The following is a 19393-nucleotide window of genomic DNA, read 5'->3' on the forward strand; positions in this document are numbered from 1 at the left end:
ATAAACACAATGGAAAATTCCCACTTCTTCGCTTCTCTTTGCGGCAATTCGTCCAAAATCGAGTTTGTCGATGGTGAAAAGGGTGGAACAAAATAAATCGCATCATGCTTCAGATTTTATCCCACAGGGTTAACCATGAATGACGACTCTGTCAGCCCTTACAGCTCCCTTGGTATCAGAACTCACCCTCCGGCTCACAAATTAATTAAAATGTTACCGCAACGCTTTTGGTGTCAGACATTATTTTGGCAACAACATCCGCGGATTTCCTCAACTCACCACTAATGAATGACAGCAACCCATCGCCCCTACCCCTCGCCCGGCCATCTTCCTAATAAAGCTGCTATTGCATTTTCCAGTATTGATTCACTTATCCGTCGCCAGCGAGGCTTGCTCATTAATATTACAAATCCATTTACAACATGTTTCAACAATCATCAATCTTCTCCTGCATTAGGCGTATCGGAAAATTAATAAACATACTTTGTATGATACTAATAAGTAATAATCTATCATGTTCTATGGTGAATTACCGTTGGGTATGTCTCATGGGATAGCAATATTCCATCTCATAAACTCGTTGGAGCAGTAATTTTTGTTTAGAGTAGTGTGATGACAACAACAGATTACAGACAGATTACAACAAAATTATTTTACACATTGAGTAAGTAGTACATGTTCAGCTAACAATACTTCAATAAATAACCAACAGGATTCTTGAACATCTCCTTCCAATTTTGTCAAATATTGTAGAATAGGAGAATGTGTTAAGTAACATCTCCTTCCAATTTTGGCAAATATTTAAGATAGGAGAATTTTTCAAGTTAATTGTTGATTAAATTAGTTAATTTAATTGTTGAATCATTCATTATTGAATTACAACATGATCATGTTAAATTATTCCACAACCGTATGGTATTTTCAACAAGATAACAAATAAGATCTTGCACATAGAAGGATGTAATTAATTGATACGAACATGAGAAGGATATAACTGGATGATCTTGTTCTTCGCACTATTAGGCTTTACAAGCCTAGTCCATGATGGATGATGATGATGATTTTAAAGACTGAAGAGTAGTCATTTATACTCAATAGGTCATAATTCCTTGAAATCATCCACATGAGTACCTATTTTGAAGATCTACTTTTCAACCTCAGAATTTTCAGACTACTGTGATTTATGAATAACTGTGTTGTCAGCATGAATGAAACACTGATAACTGTAATAAAAACCTATCTCAAACAATATATATGAATCAGTAAACGTTTACATGTCGAAATTGATTTTCTTTGCACTTATACTTTCCTTGCCCTATTACCATAGGTAAGGAAAGTATTGCTTTCCGAAAAAAATAAGTTACCCCAATTTCTAAATTTCTATACGTTTCAAGGTCCCCTGAGTCCAAAAAAGTGGTTTTTGGGTATTGGTCTGTATGTGTGTGTATGTATGAGTGTATGTGCGTCTGTGTACACGATATCTCATCTCCCAATTAACGGAATCACTTGAAATTTGGAACTTGAGATCCTTCCCCTATACGGATCCGACACGAACAATTTCGATCAAATGCAGTTCAAGTTGGCGGCTAAAATGGCGAAAATGTTGTCAAAAACAGAGTTTTTCACGGTTTTTTCGAAAACGGCTTCAACGATTTTGATTAAAGTTATACCTGAAATAGTCATCGATAAGCTCTATCAACTGCCACAAGTCCCATATCTTTAAAAATCTCAGGAGCTCCGTCCCGTCTATGCAAAGTTTGATTTTAGATTCTCAATTATCAGGCTTCAGATACAATTTAAACAAAAAATTCCAAGTGTAAAAGATTGAGCATGAAAATCTCTACAATTAATGTTTAGTAACATTTTCACCTAAAATTCAAAATAAGCTTGAAATTCGAGAAAATGTTATTATTTCAATGTATTGCAAACTGTTGGCAACTGTTGATTCTATTAAATCATTCACTATGAAGAGATAGCAGATATCGTGTGTCTCCAAGCGTTATTGCCCTGTCACCAGCTGGCTTAAATCTTTGAATAGTAGACTTGAGATGCGCGGGAACACTAGCGTCAGGTGATCAATTTTCACAACGGCAAGGAAAGTTGTGTGAGTGCGCCATACCAGATTTTTTTTCGAGTTCGTTTCAAAGTGAGTTTCACAAGCCTATTACAAGTCCATGGTGGTTTTCTAGGGCACTAAATCTGTTAGCACATCTATTCTGACTGGTGAGTATTTTGAGCACTGTGGGTACATAAATGGGTAGTATTACACCGTTTTGCGGCAATAAAACACAGGTGAATAGTGCTTGGTGGCCAGCAGATGTGGATGGGATCATTAGTTGCATCTGGCGCCTACTGAACGCTGGCTGGCCAACAAACCGATTTGTACTCTCGTACCTGGTCAAGGAGTTGTCGCTCCTATTAAATTTACGACTGCTACGCATTGGTGTGAGTGTGAGCTCCATGGGTGTTGTCTTCCTTCTTCAAATAAGTGCTCACTCACACCCACCACCAGTATGCAATCCCAGAGGTAAGCGATAACTCACAACACTAGGCCGATATAAATATCAGGCGCAACCAAAACATTATTGTTGAATCTGGTACATATATACGTAGACGTCAGTTCTCTTGTTTTGGTTCTCTTCAGAAGGAAGTCAATACTTTCCTCTAAGTCAGATCTCCCCTTATCTCTGGTTCTTATTATCCATTTCCTTCTACCTAGTAAATAAAGTTTCACAATGTACCTCTTCATAATCGAAATCACGATAAAAATTTGGATGCTTGCTTTTCTGCTATGCCTAATTCTTGCACAGTTTGTTGATATAGTCTTCAGAATAGTCTTTATAATGAAGAATAGTCTCTATTAACTTTGAGTCTCGTTTAGTGATGATTATTAATTCATTAGCATTTTAATGGACGCAATATCTCAGTAATTTCCATCTATTTTTTATTATAGAATTCATTTCTCATCTTCAAATACTGTATTACTGTAAATTTAACATGTAACATACTATATACTGTATTTTCAGAATGAAATTTTTCCGAGGTTTCTGCCAATTTCCTCTTTTTCTTCCTATCATTCCATATCTGTTCCCATAGCCTTCTAATTCTAATACATTTATTTTATAAATGTATTAGAATTAGAAGGCTATGGGAACTTTCTGCCAATTTCCTCTTTTTCTTCCTATCATTCCATATCTGTTCCCATAGCCTTCTAATTCTAATACATTTATTTTATAAAATTATGTTTCTCATATTTTATAGGTCTCCTTCTCTGCCTTTTCAATATTTCTCTTACCGTTCTCATGGCCTTTCTTCATCTTCATCTTATTCTCCATCATTCTGACTAGTTTTGTTCTTGATTCTACTTGCATAATTCTCTCCTCTTCTTCTCCTACGCTCTCTTTTTATCCAGTCTCTTCTTCATGTTCAGACTCTTCTTCTTATTATGTTTTCACTTCTCCAGAATCTCCTTCTTCTTCTTCATCCTCCTCTTCTTTCTTCTTCTTCTTAATCATCTTCCTGTTCTTCTTCTTCTTCTTCTTCTTCTTCTTCTTCTTCTTCTTCTTCTTCTTCTTCATCTACTTATTATTTTTCTTCTTCACGACCTCCTCCTCCTACTCCTTTTCCTCATCCTCCACCTTCTCCTCCTTCTCCTCCACCACCACCTCCTCAACCCCCTCCTCCTCCTCATCATCCACAACCTCCTTCTCAACCTCCTCCTCTTCTTCTCCACCTCCTCCTCTTCTTCTTTTTCTACTTCTTCTACTTCTTCTTCTCTTTCTCCCACTTTTTCTATTTCTTACGATCCTTCTCAACTACTCAGCTTCAATCACCAGTTTCTGTGCCTTATTATTTTACCTCTTGTGCTTCTTCTTCGAATCTCTTCTCCTTATCAGTCATTGATGGTAGGTGTAATTCGAATCGTAAATCAGCTGTTGTTGTTAGTGCTCGGTCAGATTGAGCGGGGAAAGTTGAACAATGTTGGGAGAGATAACAACCCTATAAATTCACTCAGCAGGACTCAAAACTGAAGTTGGTGTGTTTCGGAAATCGTTGCCTTTTTAGGAAATCTGACTATGTGTATTTTTCAGATAGTTGTGCAAATGACTCCGGATGATTTATGACGGTTTTCGCTCTATCCTACAATAGAGGACTCTGTTCAAATATTGTTCTGAACGTTCATGATGGTGAGTCACCAGTTCTTTGTTCATTATAAACCTGCAATCAAATAACCTTAAATTTAAGTACGATATTGAGTGTAGTTCATTACACTCAATCTTATCGTCCATCTTCTGTACTTCATCACATCAAGTTCTTTAAAATTTCTCGTTTTCTTCATTCATTCTCTGTATTATCCTGTTTTTAAGAATAATTGACCGAGTGAAGTGAGTTCTAAGATTCAAGTCGACGGTTTGGTATTTCTCCTAATGTTTAAATGTTTATATGTTTTTATGTTGCGCATTCACGGCGAAACGCGGTAATAGATTTTCATGAAATTTGACAGATATGTTCCTTCTTTAATTGCGCGTCGACGTATATACAAGGTTTTTGGAAATTTTGCATTTCAAGGATAATATAAAAGGAAAAAGGAGCCTCCTTCATACGCCAATATTAGAGTAAAAATCAGACTATAGAATTATTCATCATAAATCAGCTGACAAGTGATTACACAGATGTGTGGAGAAGCTAGTCTATTACTGTATTTCCATAATAGTCCAGTCACTATATACATTGGTGCATGCAATTTATATTGTAGTTCTGATTTTTCAATATATTATTTGGGTACACTAGCAGTTCTGTGAACAGTAGACCTCACGCAGTATTCTCATTCACAATTACCTGATTGAAACTATAGACCTTATGGAAATACAGCAATAGACTGGCTTCTCCACACATCTGTGTAATCACGTGTCTGCTGATTTATGATGAATGATTCTATAGTCTGATTTTTACTCTAATATTGGCGTATTAAGGAGGGTTCTTTTTCCTTTTATATTATATCCTTGAAATGCGAAATTTCCAAAAACCTTGTATATACGTCGACGCGCAATTAAAAAAGGAACATACCTGTCAAATTTTAATGAAAATCTATTACCGCGTTTCGCCGTAAATGGGCAACATATAAACATTTAAACATTAAGAGAAATGCCAAACCGTCGACTCAAATCTTGGACCTCACTTAGTTCGGTCAATAAGAGAAGTCCAGAACCAATTTCTTCATGCAAAATTTCCTTGTGCTAGATACAGAATGGCCCAAAAACCTCGTATTTTCGGCTCATTTTCCAGTTTTCAGCTACTTCTGCCAAATCTCGTGATCGGACAGAAACATTTGCTCTTGCCTTTCTTCTAGCATATAAAATTCTGAATAAAATGAGATCATTCGGAACTCTCTATCTCCAATGAGTACTGAGTTATGATTTTTCAAAAATGAGTAAAATTTGAAGACGAAATCAATTTTTGTTGAATTTTAGATTTTGATCAACAATATCTTCCGATTGTTACCATTTAGATGTATAATTCAAAATCCCTTTGGGCGTATTTTTGTGCTCTACATTCTGAGATCAGGTAGAGCGCTCTATCTCATGTAGATTTCCAGGTACATCTGACAACAATGCTCCTTGTATCGTGAAAAACACCTAATTTTCAGCTTCAACCATCATCACCAACTACATAGTCTTCACATCGATATTTCGCACGATGACATAAGTTCATAAGACTATGTTCTATGAGAATCACCCATTAGGATGCACTTCATTTCAGTATTTCCTAGTGGAGAGGCGCGCTTAAGGACACCTCAAGGATCAAAATTTCAAACACTTATAACTTCTGACACAATACTCAGATTTCATGATACATAATCTCAGATTGTAGAGCACAAAAATACGCCCAAAGGGATTTTGAATTGTACATCTAAATTGTAACAATCGGAAGATATTGTTGATCAAAATCTAAAATCCATCAAAAAATGATTTTGTCTTCAAATTTCACTCATTTTTGAAAAATCATAACTCAGTACTCATTGGAGATAGAGAGTTCCGAATGATCTCATTTCATTCAGAATTTCATATTCTAGAAAAAAGGCGAGCGCAAATTTTTCTTTCCGATTACAAGATTTGGCAGAAATAGCTGAAAACTGGAAAATAAGCCGAAAATACAAGGTTTTTGGGCCACCCTGTATCTAGCACAAGGGAATTTTGCATGAAGAAATTGGTTCTGGACTCTTCTCTTATGTACCCAAATAATATATTAAAGAATCAGAACTGCAATATAAATTGCAAGCACACCCCCTTGCTTATGTCTATATTGACTGGACTATAAGGTCTATAGTTTCAATCAGGTACTTGTGGATTAGAATACTGCGTGAGGTCTACTGTTCACAGAATTACTAGTATTATGGTTGTAACTTTTCAATGGAAAATATAACTTGTGATCTGAATCTCCTATGCTTTTCTGGAACTTCTCTTAGTAGCCTACTCGAGCTTGCATTTTCTTCCATATGAAAAGTATTCCTAATTTTTCTATTTACAATTAATCTACTTTTCCTGTTGATGTGCCGATCAGCATTATAATTGACCGAACGAAGTGAGTTCTAAGATTCAAGTCGACGGTTTGGCATTTCTCTTAATGTTTGAATGTTTATATGGTTTTATGTTGCGCATTTACGGCGAAACGCGGTAATAAATTTTCATGAAATTTGACAGGTATGTTCCTTTTTAAATTGCGCGTCGACGTATATACAAGGTTTTTTGGAAATTTTGCATTTCAAGGATAATATAAAAGGAAAAAGGAGCCTCCTTCATACGCCAATATTAGAGTAAAATCAGACTATAATACTATGTAATATAATATTATATATTATATTATATTATATTATATTATATTATATTATATTATATTATATTATATTTTATTATATTATATTATATTATAATCAGACTATAATACTAATACTATAGTCTAGTGGACTATAATACTACCCGTTCAAAAACATCGAACATCTTGAAAATGTATCTTTCCATCAACGTTGTAGACAGTTGGAGTCAGACCTGATAATAGGTCTCACACACACATTCCGGGACGACACGTCACGGTACGATAGAACAAAAAGCTCTATGTTTATTTCGGATTTTTTCTAGACATTTCAAATTGATAAATTATTTATTAATTTTTGAGAAAACATAACAACAGGTCAATGTAACTTACTGTGCGCGAGGTCTACTGTTCACAGAACTACTAGTTATTCCTTTCCATTTTTCATTTTATTGCCTCTTCTTCGTAATTCGTCTTCTCTACCCTTTTCTATATCTATTTCAACTCCTTCCTGATCCCAAATATTGTTTACCAAAGTTTTTTCTTTTTATCTCCAATATAAGAAAAGACAAATTTCTCCAATCACTTAGGACTATTCCTCGTGGCACTAGAGAACATTAAAACAAGTACAGCATTTTATTACATCATTTAACTTTGTTAATTATCGTCCTCTATATATAACATTCGTAGTCCCATTGTCAGCTAAGATTATAATATATTCAGGCAAGATGGGACCTTTACGTAAGGAACTTCCCACCAACAAAAGTCGTACGATTTTTTATACCGCCTTCTATTTCATGGATACGTGTAATGCATCAACGAACTTATACACGAGTAGTGAATAAGCGAATTTATACACACTTGTTTCCAACTAACGTAACTTTTTCAGTTCGTATTCATGAGCGCCTTTTGGGAATGTTCTTGGCAAAGCACACTTTGGTTGTCAATAACAGGCACTAATCAGGGAGATTTTGGCAACTGGTTTCTATGTGATTAAAACATGCCTGGATAAGAACGTTTATAAGAATTCCCTTCTATAATATAATTTACGATTATAATATACGATTTATATTATACTACTTATAATATACGATTCATATTATTACTCTTCTCAAGCCCTATTAAAACTCTTCACTTCTATTTATCATTCCTCGAGCGTCTCTTGTTCCATAATCCTTACCCTCCTCTACCTGAATACTGAACTAGTAGTTATGTGAGCAGTAGACCTCGCGCAGTTATAAACTACAGCCTCCATCAGAGTGAATTATGTCCTGTCCTGTCGTGTCAGCGAGATATCGGTGTGTAAACAACTAATGGCTGTTTCAAATGTTGTATCGACAATAAGTATTAATATTAATTATCATTATCATTAAAATACTGATAATTTGTTGTAAAAAACTATGCTACTACAGTATCATCAAAAGTTTACCGAGTTGAAATAGCAGAGAAAAGTCGGGGGAAAATACTAGGCTACTCCAAGTTATCAATTGCATGCCTTACTGCATGAAATTAATAGTCCACACAACAGCTGTTCTTTCAATAAGTTACATTGAGATATTGAATTGCATGCAATTTTATAATCCACTCGATAGCTGATATATGATGAATAATTCTATAGTCTGATTTTTACTCTAATATTGGCGTATGAAGGAGGCTCCATTTTCCTTTTATATTATCCTTGAAATGCAAAATTTCCAAAAACCTTGTATATACGTCGACGCGCAATTTAAAAAGGAACATACCTGTCAAATTTTATGAAAATCTATTACCGCGTTTCGCCGTAAATGCGGAACATGTGAACATTTGAACATATAAACATAAAGAGAAATGCAAGATTCGACTTGAATCTTAGACCTCACTCCGCTGGGTCAATTAGTATTAGTATTAGTATAGCCTACTAAGCTAGTGACTGAAACTGTTCCCCATTCGTTTTCCTAGAAGATTCCATCAATACTTCCTATATACTGACTTGTAAATGCATCAACTTTTCTTGATCCAAACACAAGGCTTAGGTGCCTTGGTAACACATGCTAAACAAACAGGTTTGATAAAGGAAAATGTATAAGTCATTTGCTCCATCCACTCCGCGTTGTCAAATACACTCATGCTGTTCTTTGTGAATGTGTCAGGTTAATGAAGTACCAGCCATTCAGTTGGCTACGTATTCGAATGAATTCAAAGGAAACGAGAGACATGGAATGTGAGGTAATGTTTTGATTTGGATCGGGTGAGGGTGAACGAGCTAGTTCAACTCCTCAACAGAATGCAGTGGAAAGCAATCGAATGCTTTTAGAATGTTTGTAAATGTGTGGGATCTCACATTTGTTTTGTTTAAACCTGAGCCAGCCAGGTCACTCGATATTATTATTATTATTATTTATTTGTTTAAAGCGTCATTAACATGCACTTACAAACTGCACTTGACTTCAATCGACTCCAACTAGTTGTAATGAAGATGGACTTGAGTGCAGAATTCCGTTTTGTAGTCTACCAGATGCTTCGATTAGCTTCTATGTATGTACTAATATAAAACAACGATTGGAAATTGATTTTCACCTACAATACCATGGTACTCGCGGCAACTATACTTGACATTTGCCAAGAAATGAACAGAATCTGGGAGTCTGACTGAAATATTAGATAATCAGATAATAAAATTAATTAGTTAAGAGTAGGGTGTTGATGAGAGAAGGCTTGACTACCAATATTATTGAGGAAACTTCTATCACTATAATGAAAATTAAAGGTGACCACTCTTAAATTTATTCAAAGTTCAATATGCACTTCAAGTTTGTTTCATCTCACTTTCTCCCTGGAACCTAAGGAAGCTTCCATGATCTTAAAAAAAATTAAATTATCATGAAGTTATCCTTAAAAAAACGCCTACTATTTGTTTAATATCACTATAATTGTTTAATAACTATTTGTTTAGTGTGTGAATTAAGTTAGAATAGAATAGAATAGAATAGAATATATTTTTTATTCAACATAATATAGAACAAAACATCCATATAGTTGAACAACGTCAATATTATCAAAGTCAAAACAATTCATAAATCAATCAATACAATAGTCATATGAGAGTTTCTATAAAATAGAATTTTACATCTAATTACAAATTACTAGTCTATAAGAATAGGCTACGTCATGTATCATTAAAGAATTCTTGAAGACTATAATACCTCTTCTCAACCAAAAACCTATATAAATCTGTTTTGAAAGTAGCCGATGTATGGTTTAAATAAGTTGGAAGACCATTTAATAATTTCACTCCTACATAACTAGGTTTTTTCTCAAAAAGAGAAAGCCTGTGAGCTTGAACACTAAGATTGCCCCTATACCTCGTATTATAATGGTGCACGTCTGAATTAGTATTAAAATTATTAATATTCTTAACTACAAACAAAATTACTCTATAAATAAAAATACAAGGAACCGTAAGAAGTGATAGTTCTCTGAATGCTTCTCGGCATGTGTGGTTGTAGCCTAATCCTGCCAGGTATCTTATTGCCTTTTTTTGTAAAATAAATATTTTATTAATGTTTTTCAATGAAGAGCTACCCCAAATTTCTATTCCATACACAATATGGGAATATATTAAAGCATAATATAATAATTTCGCTGTGTCATTGGGCACATACCTGACAATATTTCTCAATATAAATAGATTCCTACTAATTCTAGTTGCCAGACCGTCAGTGTGTGCATTCCAGGACAGATCCTTATCAACAATCAATCCCAAAAAATTTGCCTCTTTTACATTTTCAACAGTGGACTCGCCAATGCTAATCACAGGCTGGAACATTTGATGCTTAGAACCAAACATAATATATTTACTTTTTTGGGGGTTTACTGACAGAAGTGACTCATTGTAATATTGTGCTACCATATTTGTTTTTATATTAGCATCCACTTCAAGATCAGCTAAATTTTTGTTGTTAAACATCAATGTCGTATCATCGGCATAAAGTGTTATGTTTGAACCCACTGGGACTGAGGACTGCACATTGTTAGTGTACAGAACAAAGAGCAGGGGCCCCAAAATAGAGCCTTGGGGCACGCCTCTTGTAACACTCAATCGCACTGATTCAGCCAGCTGAGAATGAGAGTCAACTGTAACAAACTGAACTCTATTTGTCAAATAAGACTTGATCAGACTACCACATACACCTCTAATTCCAACACTTTTCAGCCTACTAAGGAGTATTTCTTTATCAACACTGTCAAAAGCTTTGGAGAGATCCATAAATGTACCTACAGCAAAGTTACCCTCATCAACCTGATCAATAATACTTTCAATAAAGGTTACTGCTGCAGTTATTGTCGATTTGCCCCTCACAAAACCATTTTGACAGGACGAAATTAAATTGAATTGCTCGAGATAGGTTACTATCCTGTTATAAATTAGCTTCTCAAATACTTTTGAGAGAGAACAAAGAATAGAAATGGGTCTGTAATTATGTATGTCAGTTCTTATACCTTGCTTGAACAATGGTTTCACCTTAGCAACTTTGAGAAGATCTGGAAATATACCAGTTTCAAAAGCATTATTCATTATGAAGACTAGAGGAAGAGCTATTTCATTACAACATTCCTTTATCACATGAACTGGAATATTATCAAATCCAACACTATTTTTTGTTTTGATACTTTTTATAATCTTGAGAATTTCTACACTATTAGTTGGAAACAAGAAAATACTGTTGTTACAATTATTGGATTTGTCTAAGGATGGAGCATCAATAACTTGTAGATTTGATTTTGGAGCATTGATTTTGGGAGCCATTGATATGAAAAATCTATTGAAAGTATCTGCTATCTGCTTGGAGTTATTTAGAGTTTTCCCATTTTCTTCTAACTCTATATTAGGCTGTATTTGTTTTATTTTACCTCTGAATTCGTTAATGATTTTCCAGGTAGTCTTTGATTTATTTGTTGCTCTTAAAATCCTATCACTTAAACATTTCTTTTTTGCTTCAACAACTTTATAATCATACATTTTCTTAATATTTGTCAATAGCTCAATATCAATTCTCATACCATCATTCATTCTGAGTTTAGCCACTTCCAAAAGGTTTCTTATTTGTATAATTTCATCAGTAATCCATTCACCTCTAAATTTCTTTTTGCTTTGATTCTTATCACTTCTACGCTTTAAAGGGCAATTTATATTAAGGTGAGATAGTAAAACTTCATGGAATCGCGCAAACTGGTTATTTACATCTGTTGCATTATAAACTGAAACCCATGATTCACCACCCAAAGAAGTTTTCAGTTTCATTATATTATCAGTTGAGCAATTATACATTGGAGGGCCAAGGGGTAATTTCTTAGTCTTGAATCTTTTTATGGAATCATGTGTTTGAAATACCTGTGCAGTATGATCAGACAAAAGTGTATGAAGAATTTGTACTGAATAAAAACCTATATCAATATTAGTAACAATGTTGTCAATGGCTGTTGTACTTATTCTAGATATTCTTGTAGGTTCTTTAATGACATAGTGCAAATCAAATAGGTTAAGAATACTGACAAGATTTCTATGTTCAGAGGAACTTTTTAAAACATTAATATTATAATCACCAGCAATAATCACCTTATCAGTTAAATGACTGCAAAAACGACCACACAAGATTTCAAGCTTTTCAAAAAATACACTAGAATCACCGCTAGGCGACCGATACAGACCTAAAATGGAATAAGAACTTCCATTAACCTTGAAACTAAAGCCACATATCTCGATATCTTTCACCTTACAAAGATCAGAAGTATTTAGAACGGTAAATTTATAATTAATAATATTCAACAATTCAAGACTAACATATATGACTACTCCTCCCTTCCTCATATCAACTCTGCTATAGCTACATACTAAAGACATGTTATTAATACGAAGGGAATTAATTTCATGTTCTTTCAGCCCGTGCTCGGTTAATATCAAAATATCAGGCTGTTCATCCTCCACTAGAATATCTAACAGGGTCACCTTGCTAATTATTCCATCAATATTTTGATGTATTATTTTCAAACTACATGAGTCTTTAAAATATCTATTATTAATAGTGTTCAAACTTAAAACATCATTCACAGGTTGATTGCAACTATTTACTAACTTTGGGGTGTCTGGCCTATTTCTAAAAAAGGGGTTGTAAGAACTGACGGAATGGATCTCTGCTCATCAGCTATCTTATTTACTTTTTCTACTATTTTACTGCAAACATATTTCTTTCCCCAGGTGTTCAGATGCAGACCATGTCTAGTGTGAAGTCTTCTACCAATATCACTAATATTTACAAAAGAAACGTTTTTGAAATGTTTACACAGATTGAAATTTTCCTCATTGGCTTTCTCAATTTCTTTATTGATAGCAGACCATTTTGGAAGGTCGTGTCTGTGAGGCACTGAAAAAACTATCACATATTTAGCCCGTCGGTTTTGCAGATCCTGTAGTTTGCTACGAAGTGCTGCATGAAGCTCCTCCCTCTCATTACAGGCGATGTCGTTTCCTCCTGCCAAGAAAACGCTAACATCGTTGTCGCTCAGCTCACCAGACTCCTCTGCTACGTCCCTGAATTTCGCTCCCGGTTTGACCATGGCCGTGAATTTATGGTCTCCAGCGTGGAAGTGCTTATGGACGTCCCTTCCCTGGCTGCTTGCGAAGAATCGCACGTTCAGAGACCTTGTATTTGTAGGCCTAGTTCTGGAGTTTGTTCTCCTGGCCGACAGCAAGGGCTGTGGCTCATCCACCTCCAGCACAGAGAATCTATTTTCAGTCTGAGTTAAGGGACTGGAAACACGACGTCTAGGTCTTACTGTATTTTTAGGCATAACAAACTCTGATTCCGAAAGTGAGGACTCGCAATTCTCAGAATTTTTTATCAAATTTAGTTCTGCCTGTAAGTTTGCAATTTTATCCGCAGCAAGTTGAGCATCTCTTTCCAAAATATTGATGATGGCATCTCTTGAACTAAGCTCATCCTTCATCTGAAGTTCTAGGTCCTCCAACTCATTCACTCTCAACTTCAAAGCGCAAATTTCACTATTTGCCACTCTCTCATTGGACAGAGATTCATCTAGCATTAAAGTTCTGTTTTCCTTTTCTACCTTCAATTTTTCCAATAGAGATGTATTCTCGTCTTTAGCATCATTTACCATTGTCATTAAATCAGAATTCACCTTCAAAGAAGCATCATATTTATTTAACAATGAAGTAGTTAATGGAATAAGATCAACTACAGCTTCATTTGAGAATTTATGACTAATTCCGACTAGTGAACTGACAACCATAATACAAACAATCATTAGTTTCAATCATCAAATAGTATGCAAACTACCCTGATGATCGTCATTGCATGAGTGTATATAATTGCATGAGTGTTTGGTATAGACTTTCCAGCAATTACAGAATTTTACAATGATAGAACATGGAAGTTGCAATAGAATTTGAAAGAAGAATCAAGCTATTAGCACATACCAAGGCACATACACCTTTCACGATAGTTTTCTGAGGATCACCATTGAAATCATCCAGTTTTATGCTCCTGAGAGCCGATATTTCAAAACGTTGTGAATAGAAATAATATTACAGATCAGAATAACAATGATGTTCATATCAAAATGAATCACATAGTAATATCAAATGAGATTCTGAAAGCAAACATTGCTGTTTGAAATTATATTTGAATCCCTGCAATTCAATTAAAACTCTGATCCCAACAAACTCAGTGATCTATGGGATGTTTCATGCACATTCCAACTGTTGCTCAATTTCAAATAATATTTCTCAGCGTACACATTTATTCAAGTGCTTTGTCTAATTGGAACAATTACACGTGATTAATTTCAACGGATCAAATTAATTATCGCGGCAATTCATAAACGTAATTACGTGAGCTTCGTTGTGCTGATGAATGATTTCTAGATTGTAGATTCCCCGGGGTTTTGGATTTGGCGGGATTTGAAATCCATCCGCTGAATTCCATGGGGTAGCACGTGACATTCATGCTAATACAGTCAGGTCCGATATCAACCACAAACCACGAACCCCAGCCAACGCCGAATAGTCGCCTAATCTAATTCTAGAAATTGAATCGAAGAGTCGAGTGGGATACTTTGAATTCAAGTCTGCGCATCTTGTTTGGACTCAAGAGACAGGATGACAGTCTGAGTCAATAGCACTCCGTGTTGGACATCCTTTGAATGTCGGATGGATTCAGAGCGATGTGCTATAGTTCCTATGTCGCAAATCAATGTATTGATATAATTGACAAAACAAAAAATTCATCCATTTTAAATTACAATGAGCATTATTCAATGTATGGTGAGAATTCCTGAATGATGAATGGTTATGACTATCATCGTCATGGTAGATTATACCTGAATTCAATTTGAATAAGTGATACAAACAAAATTTAGATTTGGACTTTTGTACAAATTTGAAAATGCACAGTTTTGGGCATAATCCATTTCATATAAGTATAATAATTTTACGTGATTGATAAGTAAATAAAAATTCGAATACAATATTTTCGAGAGGAATTGCTTTAAAAAAAGGATCATTGAAAGAAATTCTCCGTTACTTTTGATTACGAGACAATATAAGAATAATGACCGTTTAGTAACCATGTTATCCTTTTCACCAATTGAATTCGAACCGTTGCACAGATGAGGCCTGAAGATTTTAGAAAGTCAAGGAATCATTACCAACTATTTGATTGGGAAAGTGATTTATTTAATTTTTGTTGCCCTAACGAAATTTTACCTCTACTGTAGCCTATTTCCACTGGATTTTTAGGTACCACGTTTATTTCATCAATCATCATTCATTCTAACTGAAAAATTCACTCCCAGTCCCAGGGATGAATAACTCCAACAAACTATGAAGAATATATTCCACTGATACAGTATTTATAACAGCTTCTTCGAAATTGACGATTGATAATAATCGTAAGTAACTTGTCTTAGTAGAAAACGGGACATATTTCTATGATTGATCTATTGATATTGTTCTTCCTGTTTTCTGTAGGCTAATAATAGAATGGATACAGCAAAAAAAACTAAGTATTAACATTAAATACAAACTAAGACGTATGCTTGAACCATGAAAGACAGAAGAACCATTTAAAACTAAATCGGTATAATACTTCTAGGTAACTAGTTTGAATCTATTTTCTGAAGAATATTGAAGTTTTAAATCAGAAGTTGAAGTATTCAATAGAAATACAGTATTGATAATATGTTTAGAGTATTGAAGCTATAAAAAAGAAGTCCTATCATGAATCCGTTCATTCGGTTCATTTTTTTTTTAGTTGAACGGATAAGTGAAGAAATCTCCCATCTAGTCTACATTATTTATTTGGATTGGTAAGCAATGGATGAATATTTTCTCGATAGAGTACTCATTCAAATTTATTGCAGACAAAGCTTAGTGCTCGGTTTTAATCAGTTCTGAATCGGACCGAAGACATCATGAAGTACCCGCTAATTTCTTGCGAGTTGGCCACGACAATCGGAAAGAATAAATTTCTCGTTGCTAATAGTTCATCACAGATAGTTATCGTGGTCTGGAATCACGATTCGCTTTTCTGTTCGAATAACAGTTGTTGTTTATTTTAGGGTGCTCGTGAATCTCGGAATGCAATCTAAAGAAGTACGAACCGAATAACAAAGACCGATTTTCCCGGAGCTTAATTCTTGTACATGACGCACACTATACTAAAGGGCCAATACAATACCTCATAATGCATTATTGTGATGATAATCTGTTCACTAATAATAGCGTCGATCACGCAGCGACATTAATCAATGTTTGCTTTGACATTCCATCAGCAACAACTACAATGTTCGAATAGATTGTGACAATCTAACCGGGTGATTGATCGATGAAAGATGCGTACATCGTTTAAAATCCGTTTGTCAATAAACTCAGCTGGACCTAGGGGCCCATCAAAATGATCCATTCTTAAATTCCTATAAGGATGCTAATCTTTATTATTAGTGGTAGAAACGATTCATAGAATATTTCATTAGTTAAATTTGGTATTTTAATCATTCTAAATTCAAAAACTGTAGCTCATATATATTTTTGAAAGAACTTTGAACTTTAACTTTCCTTAGTAAGAACATAACCTATTTTTTCGGACATTTTATTATTTATCAAAATTTGGGAACAGAATAGTTTTGGGCTATGCCTGTTGTTCTATCCCGATCATATTCATATGATTTGTAATTGTATCAAAAATAAATAAATAAAAAGTTCCAGATTGACATATTTCAAGTTGAAACGTTGTAAGGATTCATTGGTGTATCTTCAGATCTATAACCATCAGAAGAGTTTCAAAGAATTTAGGCTGGGGATCAGAGCTTAAACATTTTGCAGTGCATTGGAAATTTGAATAATATAGAAACGTTTTTTCTCAAGAAAGGATGATGGGCCGCCTGTGATATGGAAACACTCAATATGAGCCGTTAATTAAAGGAACACTATCAAAACAACGTCATTATGATAAGGTCCTTATTATGTTTGTCAGGAGCGTAGCAAGTGTTTACATTTCATAAGCGTCACAGCATCATTCCTTGAGAAATATCGTTCTTGAAAATTATTGAATGGATATCACAACCTATACATCATATCACAACATCTCACCAGCAACATTATCTGAAATTACACTGAAAAAAATTGAAGCTCTGATCAAAGCATAAATTCATTAAAAATTTCTGATGATTATGTATCTGAAGCTCAAAAGAAGAAAAAAATTTGATGGTAATCCTCTATCATGAATATTACTATCAATTTTCTCAAGAAATTATGAATGAATCATCTCATTTTGATGATTATTTATCAACAGTAATCTGAAAATGAAATGATTTAAATCCATAACATTTTGATGATTATGGAAAATAACAAATACCTGAAAAATTTCTATCTTTTCAACTGCAGTCTCTCCAAGAAAGTATCAAAAGTTCAGATCTATTCCTTCATGTGATGATTATCGATCTTTAATACTATCATTTCACCACATCATAAACTCTTTTGGATAGTGCTCTCCTCATTTGATAAAAAAAATTTCACGGTGGTGATCGCTCAATGTTTTTATTAAGGAAATATAAATTGATGAATGCCATTTGATTCCATGGACTTATGATGCACAAATTTTCCTCGACGATTACACCACTTTTTACGTCAAACAACCCTTAATTAATTATACGATCTTTGGTTAAATCCTTCCAAAATTAATAAAAATTTGCGAAAAATGAAGTTGAAAAGAATCTTCAACCTTTGATCATTTAAATTGTGTATCCTTGAGTTCCAACCTGAAAACTTCATCATAAAACTGAAAAACGAAATAATAATCATTGATTACCTTTCTCTAGAAGACTTCACAGCACTACTTTATCGTCAGATAAAATAGTATTTGGGAGAATATTTCATACTTTGAAAAGGTATTTCAGTTTTGAAAGTTTTCTCACTTCTCTCCTCTGAAACTTCTCAAACTCCTAATAATGTCACCTTCACAGAATTGACTAACTGTTAGATTTTCTACAAGTTTTCACGGTATCGATTTTCCAAGTTTTCTCGCGTTTTCAGAAACATTTTATTTTCTTCACAGGGAGAGTGGAAATTTTTTTCAATTTGCTGTTGCGACACATGGGGAAGTCGAATGGATTAGTTAGGATTTATTCACGCCACTTTTTCAGAGTTTTACGTAGCAACTCGACGAGAGTCGACAGACGGGAGCGGTGAGGTCCCACTCGGTTCCAGAACTAGCCGGTTCGAGAGACGGCACGCTACTGGCGAATATTCGACGCTGCTGGTCCCAACTTTGACTGCGCCGTGTCCACCCTCTTCATCCTCCACTTCCTGCTCTGTCCATCCTACTACCAACCATTCGTCTGCGTTCGGGTGCTTCCTTCACATTTCTGCCTCATTCTCCTGCAACAACTCACAGGTCTGTTCACAAACTGACTCATCTTCGATTCTTTAAATACACACAAAAATATTGATTTTTTTAAATTTCAAGACTTTTCCAAAAACTTCATCTATGTTGGGATGAAATTATATGGAATGGAAATATCCTCTATTAGGTGTAATTAGGAATGCAGAGAGCGATGTTTATCGCTCAATGGTATCTGCGATAAAAAAATCATCAAATCATAATTGGAATCAGTAGAATTGATGGTGATGTTGTGAAATCTCTCCATAATAAGAGAACAAAGATATTGTCAAATTCCACTGAAAATATTTTCAGTGAAAATTTTCAGTGAAATTTGACAATATTCTCTTAGTTTTCTTATTATAATTGGAATCATTTTCAATTGCGGACAAAGATAGTCCAGTTACACACACATTGATTTTTTAATGTACTGTGTGATTTTTGCCGTTCTTATGAATTCTACCAGATTCAATTAAACTTGGCAAAAACATGATTTGATCATTTATGTTCGTCAAGTTATGTTTAATCTAATAGAGTTGAAACAGATATAAAGACAGCTTGGAATCGTACGTCCAAAAGGCGATGTGTGTGTAACTAGACTTACACCCTTCAGTTTGCTAACGCTAACTGATCGTGGGCTTGAATCCTGC

General features: G+C 34.5%; 1 protein-coding gene across 1 annotated transcript in view; it reads right to left on the reverse strand.

The window, feature by feature from the left end:
• The window catches only part of LOC111057823 (cardioacceleratory peptide receptor), a 146767-nt gene extending 128162 nt beyond the window's left edge, over positions 1 to 18605 (reverse strand). Inside the window, exon 1 of the mRNA XM_039433050.1 lies at positions 18174 to 18605. The gene's annotated coding sequence lies outside the window, so the exon portion shown is untranslated. The remainder of the gene's footprint in view (positions 1 to 18173) is intronic.
• Positions 18606 to 19393: the final 788 nt, after the last annotated feature.

This window comes from Nilaparvata lugens, chromosome 7 (genome assembly GCF_014356525.2).
Source record: "Nilaparvata lugens isolate BPH chromosome 7, ASM1435652v1, whole genome shotgun sequence".
NCBI classification, from domain to species: Eukaryota; Metazoa; Arthropoda; class Insecta; order Hemiptera; family Delphacidae; genus Nilaparvata; species Nilaparvata lugens.